The following is a 14729-nucleotide window of genomic DNA, read 5'->3' as shown; positions in this document are numbered from 1 at the left end:
GAAGAAATTAAGAAAATATATAGACATTGCAACTTTGTGCTTACTGTTGTTTGTGTGTCCATTTCTGTGTCCACTTGCTGAGCTTATCCCAAAGTCCCTCGTGCCTCTTTTGGAGATGAAATGTGGAAGAAAGTAGGTTTCTTGGAGTTGAAAACAAAGAAAGAAGAGAAGTGTAGCTTTGTGCTAGCTTTTGAGGTGAGCTAAAAATCACCAATGAAATGCCTGGGTGAGGACTCCCTAAATGGCTCCTTCATGTACTGCATTAACAGTGGAAATTGTCTACTGAGAGAGCAGAGAGGGCTGTTTGCTGGTAGAACAGGAAAAAGATGGTGTACTAGATAGCTTTGATATTTGTCTGAGGAAAGGATTCCCCCCCTAAGGCACCAAGAGCTAGTAGCTGTTCCAGGCTTCTGGTTAGAAGAAGGCAAAAAATGAGAGAATGATTCATTAAAAACCCATGTGGACCCCACAATGATCAAATGAGTAATAATGAAAGCCATAAGCCTTCTTGGCAGAAAAGGAATTACACTAAATGCTTAGGATCTATCAGACTTGCTTTCTTACTTCTGTAGTTTGGCTCAAATCTAATGCCTGATTTTTGCTATAAAATATAGTCAAATTTCAGGTCTTTAAGAATGGCAGTGTGTATGTGAGATAAACTTTTCCTAACATTAAGTTATACCTACACTCAGTAAAGGACAAGTTATGCAACAAAACTGTGGGCTTTCTGTGATAGACAACTGGAGGGGGAGATTCTGTACCCCTGACAATGGGATCTTGCCTCTACTTCTGTTTCTTTAAATAATGCTGTTCTTTCTGTGACAGATGTCCTACTTCCTTACTGTAGAACATTAAGTAAATAAAAAAAAAATAGAAAGGAAAATTTAGCCTATAGTTTTACTCCCCAGAATCGCTCATGGTTAAAAGCTTGTCTTCTTTATTTCTTCTATTTTCTTGGTTTCAATTCCATTTGTAAAATGTAGATTGGGCTAGATTTTTTCTATAGCTAGTTGTTAAATGGAAGGGAATCTGATGGAGGTCAATCCTGTGGCTCCAAGCTGCTCACTCTTCAGTGGGTCACACAGTATTGTCAGTTGACCTGTCCTCCCTCATTGGACCAAGAACAACCTGGTTGCCTCCAGCAGTTAGACCCTCCTTCCTAGTGTCTACCTTGCCACTTTGGATGAAACTATCTTATCACATTGTCAGTTCCTTGACTGAGCACTCAGTATTATTTTTTTCAATACTTATTCTTTTAACCAACAGTTTTGCATATCTACTTTGGGTCAGGCCCAATGCCAGGTGTTTTAACATACATTATTTCATTTCATTCTATTCATTTTTATATGCTTATGGTGGAGCTACTGCCTGGCACACAGAAAGTTGGGTAGAAAAAATGGTATTTTGGAAGGAATGTAAACACTGGAGTTACACTTGGTTTGGATTATAGCCCTTCTATCCAGCTGTGTGAACTTTGGACCGGAAGTTGACCTCTCTAGGCTCCAGTGTCCTCATTTGTAAAATGAATGCAATGAAATTTTTAATAGAGGATCATGATAAAGATGAGATAAAATTATATACAGAAAATTTTGGCACATACTGTGTTCTGTATAAAGAGAATGAATGAATTAGTGAGTGAATAAATGAGTGAAGAAAGAATAAATGACTTATTAGCATTCAAGAAATCAGTTCAAGGGCTACTGTGGACATTCAAGTGAAAAAGGAGGATGAATCAAGACTCAAGAAGGTCCCAGGGCCTTCATTCTCTCCCTTCAACTCTGGTCTCAGGAGAGGTCCTAACATGAACCATTAAATTTTAGGTGTGAGTTTAAGTTGACATGCTCCCTTTCTGAGAAACATTTGCATTTTAAACCAAATTTCTAATCATCGGGTATAAGTAATGTTTTGTATAATTTTAGAGAGTTCAGTTTCCCTTGGAGTCTATCTGTGAACACTGTGCCACCTATAAAGTACTTCTTATGTTTCAATCAGTATTGATTGGGAGGTCACAGAAAAGTAGATAAGATACTTGTTGGGTAGGATGCATTTTAATTGGAAGCAAATCAGGATACAATTTTATTAATTGAAGCACAAAGCACTAATCACCTGAACTCTGGTTGTGCCAGTGTGAATAGATAGGAAAAACAGATCCCAGAGACCTGAAATAGTGAGAATTGAGCATCATAAAGCCCAACCAGATGTGAGGAGAAAGAAATAATGAACAATTCAGAGGGAACCCACACTTTGAACCTGAGCAGTGGAAGTAATAACACTTCCTTTGAGAGCCACAAGGCAGGATAGAGGGAAGCTGGCTTTCTGGGGAACAGGTAATAATTTTGGATTTAGCCAGAGTGAATTTGGGGTGGTTGAGTAGCAGCCAGGGAGGAGGGATATCTACAAGACATTTGGAGATGCAAAGTCCTGCAGGAAAACAGTTCCTTCCAGCAGCAACACTGTGATTCTATGACAATTAGGATAAAAAACATTGGGACAAGAGCTCTGATTTGGGGATTTTCACCTTAGATGTAAAGCTGAGGGGTCAGGAAGATGGATAAGTTGCCTGAGGGAAACAATGTAGAAAAAAATATTTCAAGACTGAATACTGCATCTTGACATAAGCCCATATTTAAGGGATAGGATAAAAGGAGAAGGAGGGAGGGAAGAAAGGGAGAGAGAAAGAAAGAGAAAGGGGGGGTGGAGAGAGAGAAGAGGAGAAGGAGGAGGAGGAGGAAGATGGGGAAGGGGAGGGCGAGGAGTGGGGGAGGGAGGGAAGTTATAATGCCAAATATGGGGACGCCTCAGCAGAAAATGGACCGCCCAGCCGGGAAAAGAATAAGAACATAGGCACGTCTAAAAAGACTTAGATAGAGACTGATAGAAAAAGTCTTTCTTTCTGCTGATGCTGAGACAGAATTCGAGTAAGACACGAGCTGAGTTCCAGCCCAAGAGGAGAGGGACAGCACAGGGAATTCTGAGGTTCAGTTTGAGTCTGGATGACTGAGAAAATTGCTGACAACGTGTCTGACAGCCTATTAGTGATCAGACTATGTTTTCTCCATCAGACAGATAGGAGTCTCAGATAAAATTTAAGTTCAATTTATAGGAACATTTTAAAAAGCTGCAATTTTATATACCTGAGTTGATGACTATGAAATTCATTGTGTGAACCCTAATTGCTAGAATACACAAAGGCATTTATTGTCTGCCTTATTGAGAGGTATACTGATAAAGCACCCCTCTATTATCTGACTTGATTCTCCACATGAGGCAGGTAAGGCAGACATCATAGTTCCCATTTTACAGATGATGAAACTGAGCATTGGAGAGATAAAAGAATATTGCCGAAGTCACAAGATTTGTGACTAGCCATGCAAGAACCACAACCCAAGACTTAGGACTTCTGTTTCAGTGCTTCTTCTATACCAGAACTTTTTCCAAGGATAGGCATAGCAGTTACCATCCTCTTCAGAATTTGTTTTAGTGCATATATACCAGGTTATATAACCCAAATTATAGAATCTAATGGCTCATTTGGGTTAATGTGCTACCAATTCCTCTTATTAATTTTGGTGAAATGGGGATTTTATGTGTATATGTGTGTGTGTGTGAGCACATGTGTGCCTGTACACCTGCATGTACTCTTTAGGGAGGGGACAATTCAAAAATAATTTTGAACCATGGAATTTTCAGCATCTCTCAAAATACAGGAAAATGTAGCAGCAAAAAAGCATTCAACTCACTGTATGAGCTTGGGCAAGTTTCCTCCCTTCTCTTTGTAAAATGAAGATGATATCTATTTTTTAAGGAGGCTGAGAAATGTAATGAGGTCATTTGTGTAAAGTACCTGACTCTCTGATCTTCCTGTTGTAAGTGCATAACACAAGGTGGCCACCATAATCAACATAAGCAGAACCCTGTGGAGGGTGGCCCAAGATGGCTGCTTTGTTCCAGGTTTCTAAAACATGTCAAGGAGACTTGAGCTGCTCACATATGATCAGCTATGGCCTAGGGTTTGGCTGTCCCCTTAGCCCCTCTGTAGCCTTAAGGAAAAACCAATCTGGGCAAAATGGGGAGAGATAGGTAAAAAAGCACGGCTTGGGAAAGTTAACTGGCTGGATCTAACAGAGTGATTTGCCTAGAAAAGAAAGCTCGTTCTGGAAAAACCTGTCACTATCTCATAAGAAAGTTACCACTGCTGTCTGGGAGATCTACCCCCTTAGATTAACCCCTTTCAAGGAGTGGTTATAAGTCTGCTTACACAGTGAATCCAGCAGGTCAGAGAGCACAGGGAGATCCACTAAGAAATAAAAAAATTGGATACTGACAGCCAGGCCAGTGGCAGGGAGCTGCCCCAGCCCTGGTGAGAGAGGCCAGATTTCTGAGGGCCTTCTAGAAACTGCAGGTGTGCAGAGAAGGAGCCCAAAAGGGAGAGATGTGTTGGAGGAGGAATAAGGGGTGGAGGGGTATCTGCAGTAGGGTGAATGGAAACGTCTCCACCAATTTTAGTCAAAATATAACAAATTTTCCTGCATGACACTAAATCTGAGTCTGGGAGGCAATCTTCAAAAAGGATATGAGCTTGGAAAATAATTTGAGTAAAGCAAAGGGTGACCTTCCAAGGAGATACACACAACAGTGGGTCACTTTCTGAGCTTCTGTTAAGATTCATCCTTGTTACATCCTGGTTCATGGCACAAACACAAAAAATAATTGTTGACACAACCAGTGAATAATCTACACACCTCACACTGGCCATCAGCAGACAAAACCTTGGTTTGGTTCACAGGTAGAATGAAAGACTGGAACAACCCTGCCACATTTAGTTGAGCTAAATGAAACCATGCTCCAAGAAAGAATTGACTTAGAAAGATGTAAATCATAATTATGCTTTTTATGTTGTACCTTTTCAAGTTAATTAAGTGTCCTAGCTCTCATGATTTAGATATGGGAGTTTGAGTGGGATGGGGTCGAGAGCATGGTAGTACCCTTCTCCTATCAAAATCTCCTTTGCAGAATGACTAAACTTTTCTAATCAAATTTATTTTGGTCAATTTATATCTGTGCTGCTTCTAGAAATGTCTGCATTTTAAGCATTTTTTAAATGCTTAAATTTTTTTCCTTTATTGATTTTTTTTAGAGAAAAAGAAAGTGAGAGGGAGAGAGAGATAGAAACATTGATGAGAGAGAACATTGATTGGCTGTCTCCTGCATGCCCCCCACTGGGGATTTGGCCCACAATCTGGACATGTGTCCTGACCGGGAATTGAACCGGTGACCTCTTGGTGCATGGATTGATGCTCAAACACTGAGCCACACTGGCTAGACTGAATTTTTAAGCATTTTTTACTGTGAAAGGAAAAGTGTGCCACCTGCTAAAGGGTTTACTGACATCAGGGAGCAGGTTGGGAAGGTTTTTGTAAAGAGCAAAGAAGCCCCTGGAGTTTTTGAGGATGGCCTATAGCTGCCTACTATAACCCAATTACAGCTGGGCCTCGTTAGCATCCCTGTGATAGTCTCTGGGTCCTATCAGATCTGTGTACAGCACAGATCTGTCTATCACCAGCTTTGCTTGAAGAAGACAATTCATCTGCCTTTGAACTGGTTGGCTTGATAAAAATAATCAAGTAGAATATAATCAAAAGGGGCTGATTCCTCTATACCAGGCTCAGAATTTCTGAGTACCCTTAACAGAGCATGGTGATTGTCATGTGACCTGCTCAATTCTGTTCACCCTTCAGAAACCAGCCAGATGGGTGCCTTCTTGTTTCTCCTCAACCTCTGAATTGCCCTACTACTCATGGAAATCTCCATTCTCTCTCATTTAGTGGAGTCTATGGTCTATATCAACAATTTTCAAACCTGGTTATACACCAGAATCATGTAAGGTATGTATAGTATTCAATACAGGTAATAATAGTTAATGTTTATTACATGCTGGATATTGGTCTAAGGAGTTCATATATATAATTAATTCATTAATGATTACAACAACCCTGTGAAATAGGAATATTATTATTATCATTATTGTGCAAATTAGAAAACTAAGGCTCAGAGTGGTGTAGTCACCTGCCCAAGTAACCTGTAGAGCAATGTTGAGGTTAAGATTCAAAACAAAAAGCACACCTCCAGAGTCTCTACCACCCCACTCTCAACGGTCTGCTTTTCAGAGTCCCAGTGCTGATCTCCAGCATCAAGAACAACTTGGGGTAGAATTAGACATTCATATTTTTCTAAAGCTCTACATAAGACTAGTGTGAACCAAAGAATGAGGATCCTTATAAATCATCAAAACTAATTCTACACTTGGCCAGGGAGAATATGTAGAATTTTCCAGAGAGCTGGCAAATGCCCTGTAAGTATTCGGTTTCTAGGATAGAGAAGACTCTGTCTTCAACTTCTGCTGTAGGACAGAGAATATACCTTTGCTCATTTATTCATTCATTCAACAAAATATTCCTCAAAGCCTACTATGTGCCAGGACCTGTTCTGGATACTAGGGAACATAAAGCTTATATTCAATATGAAAAAAATCAGACAATAAGCAAGTAAATATGTAACATGCCAAGTAGTGATAAGTGCTATGAAAAAAAAATGTAGGTAAAAGGATAGATGGTGGAGTGAGATGGAGTTAAGAATGTGTGGATGACTTTAGATAGAGGGGTTTGGGAAGATCCCTCTGGTAAGGTAACATTTGAGCAGATAAGTGAATAAAGTCAGGAAGAAAGAAATGTAAATATAGTAAAAGAGCATTTTAGGCAGAGAAAATAGTAAGTGCAAAGGCCCTGAGGTCAGAGCAGCTTGGCATATTTAAGGACCACCAGGGTGGCCAGAGCAGCTGGAGTCCAGTAGTGATAGGAAAATTTATAGGAGGTGAGTTCCTAGAGGAAGCCAAGTCAAGATCATGAAGGCTTTGTAGATCTAGGTACAGATTTGTATTTTATTATTTGTGAGTTGGAACAACTTGAGGAGCTTTTGACTAGAGAAGCAACATAATCTAACTTGCCTTTTAAAATGACCAATTTAAAAGAGAATAGACCAGTAGGCCAAAGGTGAAAACTAGTGTAATAGACACTAAGTGAGAGAAGATGGGGGCTTGGACCAGGGTGGTAGCAATGGAGGTGGAGAGAAGTGGTTGATTCTAAGGTGATATTTAAAACTGTGGGACTGGATGAGCTTATCTAAGAAAATATATATAGCTGGTGTAGATAAGAGACTCAAAGAGTGCTCTCAGACATTACAAAATTTAGGATAGGGAGAAGTGAGGGGTATTCAGGGAGGAGCCAAAGAAGGGGAGTCCAATGAATGAGGTGAGAACTATGTCAAAGGCTGCTTAGAGGCTGAATCAGGTGAGATGGAGCATGAGACACTCTGTTTAACAACATAGAAGACGCTGGTGACCTGGATGAGACTAATTTTTAAAAAGTGGGTGGAGCTGGAACTGATTGGAAAGGGATCTGGGAAAACTAGGAGAAAAGAAAGCGGAGGCAGCAAGCATAGATGTATTTATTTTAATTTATCTATAACACAGAGCAGGGAAATGGAGTGGTAGCTGGTGTTGGCAATGGGGTCAAGAGAGATTGTGAAAGATGGGCCAGATTCAGAATGTTCATATGCAGATGGGACTACCCATTGGGGAGGAAAATTTGATTACAGGAGGAGCATCTTTGAGGAGGTAAGAGTTGATAGAATTTTAGGGCATAAGGGGAAGAGTTGGTTTTATAGCCTTGTGGGCAGGTGCTGTGCTGCACAAGGCAATGTGGAGGAATGAGTGTAGAGATGCATGGAGGTGGGGATAGTTGGTAGTAGGCTCGTGTGAGATTTCACTTCTGATAACTTCAATTTTCTCAGTAAATAGGAAGGAAGACTGTGAGCTGAGGACAAGGAGAAAGTCTTCTACCTTATTCTACTATATTGAATAGCCAAGATTCTTAATTTAAAAGGTGTCCTTTCAGGTTTTTTTTTTTCTTTTTTGGTTTTTAATCCTTACCCGAGGACATCCTTCCATTTATCTTCAGATAGAGCACGAGGGAGAGAGGGGGAAGAGAGAGAAAGAGAGAAACATCAATGTGAGAGAGACACATTGAGTGGTTGCCACCCACACAACCCCAATCAGGGCTGGGGACAAACTGCAACCGAGGCATGTGCCCTTAGTGGGAACCGAACCCAGGACTCTCTGGTCCACAGGCCGATGCTCTAACTGCTGAGCCAAACAGACCAGGGCTCAAGTTTTTCTTTTAGAAATATAGTAATCTCTATAACACATTTAGGTGACTTTTCACACATAACTTTTTTGAGGGGAGCTCAACAATTTTAGGTATGCATGGTTCTGAGGGATGTTCAGTTCACAATGAAAACACCACACACTGGTCCTGACAAACTACAGACAGTTTTTCAACTAAAAATTTACCCCTCTTCTCCCAAGGAAATTGCAAATAATGTCATGTTGATATTATAACATTAATTTAAAAAAGTAATTCTGGTTTGTCTCTGGACTATGGTCATTTTGCTTTTTAAGATATTGATAGCATTTATTTTCATTTTATTGCAGAAATCATATGAGAAATGACTATGAATCCCACTGTTTGTATCCAATTCTCTTACACACTTAAAAAAGTATCCTTCAATTGACTCCTCAGTCAATATCCTGGCTGTTTTTCCTAATAGAGTAGTTGTCAAACCGGAATCTGTCTCAGAATCCCCAGGAGGGCTAGTTAAAACAGAGTCCTGGGCCCCGCTTCCAGAGTTTTTAACTCAGGGGTCTAGGGTGTGGCCTGAGAATACGCATTTCTGACAAGTCTCCATGCGATGATGTTGCTATCAACCTAGGGACCACATTTTGAGAACTATTGCCCTAATAGATTCTATAACTGCTTCTTTTCCAATAGCTTTTAAGAAAGGGCCAGACAGCTGCATGATCTTTCTCTGGACCTACAGGAGTGATGGGGAGGATGATATAAAGGAGGACGGCTCACAAGTTGCTTCACTCCTCTCTCTTTTCCATAGAAGCTCTTGAGCTACCCTTGACAGAGGAGACCCTGGGCTGGGTGGACCTTTGGTCTTCCCTGCAAGAATCTCAGATACTTTTCAGGTCTTTCCTTGCCCGAAAGCAGTCATGACTGCAGCACCCCCAGAGTGCTTTCGTGTTTCAAGTCCTGATCCCTAGTGCCCCTTCCCACCCTCCTCTCACCCAAATCGCCTTTCCCTTCTCAGATCCCTGATCTCTGGCTTTCCTTGTCTGCTGCCAGTTGCTTCTAGGGAGCTCCTGGTACAGGATGGATGGGTCTTCATAATAACCCTGGCAGGCAGTTCTGGAGCCAGGGCCTCCCCTTTGAGGCTCGTATGTCTTTGATTTCTCGACAGATTAGCAGCACACAGAAGTGAAGCCCCTGTAAAAGGCTGAAGTAAAACGCCCAGCTCTCCACATGACACATGCCTGTAGTGCACCGTGACTGGCAGGTAAGGGGAAAAGCTATTTGCAGCGCCCAGCAAGCTAGACACTTGTTCTGAAGAGCTGGCACAGCCTAAAAATACCACAAAGGGTAGGAGGGAGAAAAAGGAAACTTTAGCATGGAATATTATCAAAAAAATTAAAAATAGAAAGGCTTTTGGTAAATGAGAGTCACCAGTTGCTGTTTTGCTCACCACCTACAGGTCTTTTAGGATTCCCAGCAGACAGCCAGTAGCAGGTGTGACAGAAACAGTGAAATTATTTCGGGGAACAGAGTCAGGCCACCAATAGATGGAAGGCGGAAGCAAGTGTGGACAGATGAAAGTGCCATGTGGTGTGCTGAACTGATTTAGATTGACAATAAGGCAGTCTGGGAATTAATGAGATCCAATAGATGTGGGGTTTGCCTCCAATTTGATGAACCACTTTGCCAGGCTTGCTTAACCTCAGTCTCAAATCAGTGAGATTGTAGAGTTTGCAACAGCATTCTCTCTGATTCTGTTTCTATTTTTGTTAGGATTCTAAGATGCTGCCTTAAATATCTTGTACTGCCACCTCCTCCTCCTCTCCTAATCCCCTTAACCTCAGCCCCACCCCACCACTGTAGCTTCTTCATATATTTTAAGCTCTGACAGAATTATTATTTCATTGAGCTTCATTATTATTGTCTTTCTTAGAACATGCCTGGATTAGCCAGGTAAGTAGATATCCTCCCCATGAATGAGTTGCCCTGATCAAGGAATTCATATTGAATAGACCTGGCCCAGCACTGGCAAGATCTTTTGGGGAGGGAAGCTATGGCATGTTAGCAGAGTTCAGAAGGTTTACCTCATACCTCTGTCCAAAATTATGCACAAGAGGAAACTGAATTTCTGCTCTCTAAAAAGTTCCAAAATTAAACCCATCAGGGTAGGCCCAGTTGGGAGGGGTTTGAAATGGGGTTACATGTTCTTGAAAAGAATCCAACTGGGGAGGCCCAGAGCAGAAAAATAGACTGTACCCTCTTAAAACAATCTGATTTATTTTCCTGTTCCCCTATAACAGATGTAGCACACAGGACACTCAATAAATGTTTGCTGACTTTCAAATAAATGGGTGATGAGCTGGGCTGGCATTCATGCCAAACTGTAGAACTTAATATCAAGGCTGTAGCATTTGGCTGGAGTTCTTTCAGTGGGGAGTGCAATGAACCTAGGGCTGGAGTTCTTTCAGTGGGGAGTGCAATGAACCTAGGGTACTCCAAGAACTGGTTGGTTATCAACCCAACAGTGCTATGTCACTTGTCCCCACTTATCAAGTTACCAACTGCATGCCAGGGGTCAGGGCCTGTCCCATCCAGAGAGACATTTGGCTGGGTCACTGTGTCAGCAATGTCATGTACCTGAGCATGACTTTAAGCTGCCCTTATAGTCAAACCTTATTCTGCTCAGCCTTGAGAGCTGTTATCAAGTCTGTAAACCTTTGAAAACCCCTCCTCCCATAGATGAATTGGGTTGATAAGTATTATGAATTTCTATGGCACATTGAAAATTTCAGAAGGCTCCATGTCATAGATATTCTTAAGATATAAAATATATCATATAAGATGCATCAAACAAATACTAGGAGTATACAGAGGTATTTAGATAAACAGATACCAGATAATCTGGGCAAAGAAAAAAAAGTCTCTTATGAAGTTGACCTTGGAGATAAAAGACTTGGGGAAAATTCCAGTGTCCTTTGAACAGTTTTGTTGGTGGAGATTCAGAAAGATGGTGTCTTGGGTATAGGTTTTTTAAAGGTACACCTAAGACTTTGAAGCATATAATTCAAAGTATTTAATAGCTAAGGTTCAGTAAAGTTAAGTGACTTTCTCAAGGATCATCAGTAGTTTAAGGCCTCAGAGTGTTAAAATTAGAAACCTGGGCTTAGAATGGAAGATGATTTCATAGGTCTTTCCGTGGTACCATATTGTAGTTCCTTTTTATGACTGGATATTCATAATTTCAAAAGCAGCAGTGGGAGGAAGATTAGGGAAGAGTATGTTATTGAGCATCTATTATATGCTTTGCATGTTGCCAAGTACTTTATATACATGAGCATATCTAATTCTTAAAATATTCCTTTGAGGTGGGTAGTGAAAGCTAGATTTTGCAGTAAAGTAAACCGATATTCAAAGAAGTGGCTAAACCAGCACACTGATTTTTGGCATATTAATTTGACTACAAAGACCATACTTAGTCTACATTACCACACATCAGACTGCCAACCAGATTAGCTCAGAGGGCTAAATAGTTGAACCAGATCTACTCAGGTCAAATGCCAGAATACAAGGGCACATTAAGTTATGAGAAGGGAGGTGTCATCATGGAATTGATACATAGTAGAAGAGTGCATATTCCTTCTTTGGTGATCAGTGAAGCCATAGCAAAATTGGAAATAGAAAGGTTACTAGTAAAGAATTACAAAGTATAAAACCTATCACCTGAAGCAGTGTTTGCCTCATCCTAAGCACCTAGCTGCTGCTTCTATCCTTCTTAAAATCACCTAATGAATGAGGAAAATTTTCTTCAATATTAAAAGGGCTCCTATAATATTTACAGAAAGGCTGAATGATAAAACAAATTTATTTTCAAGTCTCAGAGTGGAAAATAAGGACCTATAATAGGTGGAAATGAAAATATGGCAGCTTCAAGCTAACAGGAAGTACTTTCAGGCAAATGGGTCTGTGTGATTATGAGATGGGTTGCTTCAGAATGAGCTAAGTTCTCTCCCTAGGACATGCTTAAACAGAAGTTTGAAAATACTTTGGGGATTTGTCATAGGATAAACATTGGATTGGATGATCTCCAAGGGCCTTTAAGGATCTGAGAGTCCATGACATGTGACACCAACAGTGAGATGATCAATAGTTGACTGAACCCATTGACTTTTCTAACCTGTCATTGTGTAACACCTCTGCTTAGTTTGCTCATCATCACCATCAATACTGATCACTGATCAAACTGTAATGAACCTTAATCTGTTTTCAATTAGAAAGAGATTTAGCTCTTATCTGAGCCAACTCTGCTCTACTATTCAGTGCCAAAAAAAGGATTTGGGGGATGAATCTCAAGCCAAATGAGTATGTATGATTCTGCTTGAGTCATTATGGAAGCCACAAGGAGGCAGGACTGTCCAAGTTCTTTGGAGGGTGTGGCTTCTGCTTAGGGAAGGTGGCCCAGCTCATGTCAGCTATGACTAGTACCAGGGAACAAGTCAGATATTGTGTAGGAGGTAAGGTCATTCATTGCCTCTTTAAGGCCTCTTCCAATCAAAACATCTCTGGTTTTTGCCCTGGCAGGTTTGGCTCAGCTGTTACAGTGTTGGCCCGCAGACCAGAGAGTCCCGGGTTCGGTTCCCACTAAAGGCATGTACCTCGGTTGCAGTTTGTCCCCTGCCCCGGTTGGGGTCATGTGGGTGGCAGCCGGTCGATGTGTCTCTCTCACATTGATGTTTCTCTCTCTTTCTTCCTCCCTCTCTCCCTCCTGCTCTATCTGAAGATAAATGCAAAAATGTCCTTGGGGGAGGATAAAAAAAAAAGAATCTCTAGTTTTTAATGAAGAGCCATTTAGGAACCACTAATTATGGAAGATAATATAACATTATTATATGGATTTTAAAATGCTCTGAATCAAATTTTGGCTCATAGACCTGAGTTCTACTTCCATGTCCAACACTAATTAGTTGTGTATAATCAATGTGTGTGTGTGTGTGTGTGTGTGTGTGTGTGTGTGTGTGTGTGTTTGCAAGGCACTGTGCTAGGTGTGTGGAGAAAACAGATAACTCATACTTTCAGAGTTGAAAGACTCAACTGAGATGCTACATGTAAAGTTGCATCACAAAGAGGAAAAGCTGCAGAAACACAAGAGTTTCTTAAGACATTACAATTATGGGAAACACCCGATTTAGTACAATAAGGTATTCTTCACTGCAGGAAATAAATAATTTTTCTAAAATATTATTATCAATCATCTGTGTATAAAAACATTGGCATCTAATTGAAAAATGTACTCTGTACTGAGATTTTTCAAGTTCAAAAGCACCTTTAGATGTTAATGCGATAGGAGTTGAGACAGATTTAACATATAGTTTAGTGAGTCAGATATAATACAGTTGTTCAATATTTGGAAACCAAATGTGTTTTGTGACTGGTTACTTTTCCATGTGTTGGAAAGCTACAAAACGAGTAAATAAGTCACAAATGCAAAAACCAAGTATAGTATGATACCATTTGTATATCATTTAAAACCATGCAAAAATAAATATTATACATTGTCTCTGGATACGTGCAAGCACATCAGTGATAGAACAATACCTGCCTATAAGCAGTATAAAAAGTCAGGAGAGCCCTGGCCGGTTTGGCTCAGCGGTTGGAGCGTCGGCCTGTGGTACAGAGAGACCCAGGTTCGGTTCCCGCTAAGGGCATGTACCTCGGTTGCAGTTTGTCCCCGACCCTGGTTGGTCGTGCGGGTGGCAGCCACTCGATGTGTCCATTCACATCGATGTTTCTCTCTCTCTCTCTCTCTCTCTCTCTCTCTCTCTCTCTCTCTCTCTCTCTCTCTCTTCCTCTCTCTCTCTCCTGCTCTATCTGAACAAAAAATGGAAAAAAATGTCCTCGGGTGAGGATAAAAAAAAAAAAAAAAAAAAAAGTCAGGAGAGCCAAGTCTCAGGGTGAGTCACCCCCCAACAGCACAGTCTGATACCAGGATTTGGGTGCATGGCATTTATTGAGGGGTGATCTAAGGGAGTAGGAGTGAAGGAACAGGGAGAGTGAGAAAAGAAAAGGAAAAACACCAGGAAAGGGTGTTTATTGAGGTCACTGCTTTAGGGAAAAGGGCTCAGCTCCACTGGAACCTCTGAGAATTGTCTGTCTTCAGGACATTTATACAAGGTTCTGTCCCTATTGGTTGGTAGTTCACTTGGGGGTGCGAATTTCCTGTGAGGGTTGAGTGTACTCTTGATTGTTTGGAGGGAAGCCTTAGAGTAAAGAAGCAGATTACTTGAGATGGGCCTTGGAGGTAGGATACTGCCAGTAGGGCTGCAGGCTGAAGCCAAAGGTGGGCAGAAGGCATGTGATACATGGCACTAACCACATCTGTTTTAAGTTTTTACCCCTGGGAAAAGAGGGAAAGAGATGGGATGAGAAAGGGATATACAGGGAGCTTCAACTGGATCGTTAATGTGTTATTTCTTAAGAAAACTTGTGAAGAAAAATAAGGAAAATTTTGAGTTTTCCAAAAAACTGGAAGGTAGGTATATG

At 40.9% G+C, this 14729-nt stretch overlaps 1 pseudogene; it reads left to right on the top strand.

The window, feature by feature from the left end:
* Window positions 1-7561: 7561 nt before the first annotated feature.
* The window catches only part of LOC118635470, a 37846-nt pseudogene continuing 30678 nt past the window's right edge, over window positions 7562-14729 (top strand).

This window comes from Molossus molossus, unplaced genomic scaffold (assembly GCF_014108415.1).
Source record: "Molossus molossus isolate mMolMol1 unplaced genomic scaffold, mMolMol1.p scaffold_m16_p_2, whole genome shotgun sequence".
NCBI lineage: Eukaryota > Metazoa > Chordata > Mammalia > Chiroptera > Molossidae > Molossus > Molossus molossus.
This window is presented reverse-complemented; position numbering and strand designations above follow the sequence as displayed.